The sequence below is a fragment of the Oratosquilla oratoria genome, chromosome 38, assembly GCF_046742065.1.
Source record: "Oratosquilla oratoria isolate Oo_2021 chromosome 38, ASM4674206v1, whole genome shotgun sequence".
Taxonomy (NCBI): domain Eukaryota; kingdom Metazoa; phylum Arthropoda; class Malacostraca; order Stomatopoda; family Squillidae; genus Oratosquilla; species Oratosquilla oratoria.
In genome coordinates, this window is record NC_134814.1 from 8,170,261 (window position 1) to 8,172,760 (window position 2,500).

The window sequence follows — 2,500 nt, forward strand, 5'->3', positions numbered from 1 at the left end:
TAAGAAGTAAAGCTTCTGGAATGCTTGTAAATGTTAATAAGTGGGTAGAATTTGGTTGATTTTTTGAGAATATATATATAATATATAAAGATCGCCCAACGTGGGGCTCGAACCCACGACCCTGAGATTAAGAGTCTCATGCTCTACCGACTGAGCTAGCCGGGCTTCAGTGCCAATGTTGCAAACACTTAAGTAACCGAAATGCGAGAAAATTCGCTTGCCTGCTTGCATAGTGCAATTTAATTTGCAAGAGAACATAGGAAGATGAAGCCCGGCTAGCTCAGTCGGTAGAGCATGAGACTCTTAATCTCAGGGTCGTGGGTTCGAGCCCCACGTTGGGCGCTTGGTTACTTTTAATCAATTCAGAAAAAAATAATATAGATAAAATATAACTGTCAGACAGCGTATGAAGTCCAGAAGTGACTCTAAATATAGTACTTAATTTCATATGGTGAATGGAAAGGCGGCCGGCATATGCAATCAGTGGGAGTTGCTGTAAACCGTGGGTTAGTTGCGGCGCTTTCTGTTGTTCGGCACTCCAATATTATTCCCTCTGGCTGGAAAAAATGTCCAGTCGTCCCTATCTGGAAGAGTAAATGGGACCAGCAATACTACAACTACCGCGGTAATACAATGCTCTGTGTGCCAGGCAAAGCGCTTTGCTTTTGGCAAGTTGCAAGGCAAGGTGCTTTTGCTTACCAGGTTTGTTCATATCTACTAAAGTTTTGGAAGCCTGAACAGCCTGGGTTCACGCACATTAAGTCAGCAAGTAATCGGATCTCGGCGCTTTGTGATATTGTGGAGGGCGTACGTGCCTCAACAGCTGTTCTTTGCAGTTCGTGTTGATCTCAAGAAAGCGTTTCATTCAGCGCATCATAGGACGCTATAGGATATTCAGCAGATCCGCGAGGGATTCCTTCGAAATCTAGTAATTTGATGCTAGGCTCATACTTTGTGACCGAAAGCTATATAAGTTATGGATAGGGCGTGTCCAGCTTCTTTCCTGTTAATTAAGGAATGAAGCAAAGGTGTGTCCTCGTCCCAACACTTTTTGACACCTCCGTGGACTGGGCATTGGACAGAGTTGTCAATCAATGCCATTGCGGAGCATCTATATTGGCAACACTAAGGTCCCTGATGTTGTCTTTGCTAATGATGCTATACTGGTCGCCCTTGAGTCACAGCACAAGGACGTAAGTCGAGTTGGATTCCAGGTCTTCTGGACCAACACCAAGGTTTTGGATTTGGACGCATTTGGAGGCTTGCTGGATAACACAGTTCGGTCTGACCACGCATGTGGCGAGAATATTGAGATTTTGGAAAGTTTCACATACCTTGGTAATGTAATGCATAACATTGGTGGTTCTTGTCACAAACGACTTCGAGGGAAATTAATGCGCTCAACTAGAGTTTATGGCGTTGTCTACACATATGCAGGAGGACTAGGATCCGAATCTTCAAACCAGTTATGCTCCCTTTCTTGCTGTACGGTTGTGAGACATGGGCGTTGAAAACAGACTTGAAGAGACGTCTGGAGGTCTTTGGTACCAAATTCCTTCGGAGAATCATTGGGTATTGCTGGAATGACTGTGTCAAACAAGAGATTATTCAATGAGACTAAGTCTAGTCCTGTTGTGGATCCCACTCACAGGGTTATCCCCACATGTTGTCTCCTCGATATTGGAGACAAAGGGGATATCCACAAATTGAACACGTCTTTTTTTTTTTCTTTTTTTTGAAAAGGGAAGGGTGAAGCAACACAACCCCCTCTTCTATGTATGCTCCTAATTGATGATGATGATAAACTGTTGCAACAACTCGAGACTTATTCTTCAGAAAGTGCTACATTCATATTTTCCCCCTTCTATTTGTCGACGAATAGAATAAACTTAGTAACCATGTAGTAAGCGCTGAAACTATCAGTTGTTTTAAGAAACGATTAGACAACTTTATGGATGGGGATGATAGGTGGTGATGGATACGGAGCTGCTTTATGGTCTCTTGCAGTCTCCTTCATTCTTATGTTCTTATGTATTATGTTATGTTCTTATGTAATGGAAATATTCATGCACTTCCCCAGCCCTCTGGCGCATTTCCCTCCGTTAAGCACAAAAATATATATTATAGTGATAAATGAAAAACAGATAAATAATCATTAATCAATTTATTATAACCGTTTCTTCCTTTGTCAGACACTCCACGTAACAGCCATCTAGACCATGTACTTTATTAACTTTTATCACTCAATATTCTTTAAATTCCACTTTTCCTATATCCTTAAAGTATACTTTTCTTCTCTCATCACAGCCATTTTCCTAGCGTCTTCCACTGTCACAATCAATCCCTCTCTAATATCCTGCATATTGGACAAAACTTTAAATATTCTAGCTATCTTCCCCTTACCGCTATTACTTCTATTAACATCTGTCCGTCTGCACCTTTTCGAAAACTATCTACCTGACTCACCCATTCCCCCGCACTCTATTGACTTTCTCCCTCA

General features: G+C 41.8%; 2 non-coding genes across 2 annotated transcripts; one reads left to right on the forward strand and one right to left on the reverse strand.

Moving 5' to 3' along the window:
* Positions 1-92: 92 nt before the first annotated feature.
* Positions 93-165, reverse strand: TRNAK-CUU (transfer RNA lysine (anticodon CUU)). The gene has a single exon. It is a non-coding gene; the product is annotated as a tRNA-Lys (tRNA).
* A 104-nt stretch (positions 166-269) lies between these two features.
* Positions 270-342, forward strand: TRNAK-CUU (transfer RNA lysine (anticodon CUU)). Its single transcript has one exon. It is a non-coding gene; the product is annotated as a tRNA-Lys (tRNA).
* The last annotated feature ends 2,158 nt before the right edge of the window (positions 343-2,500 follow it).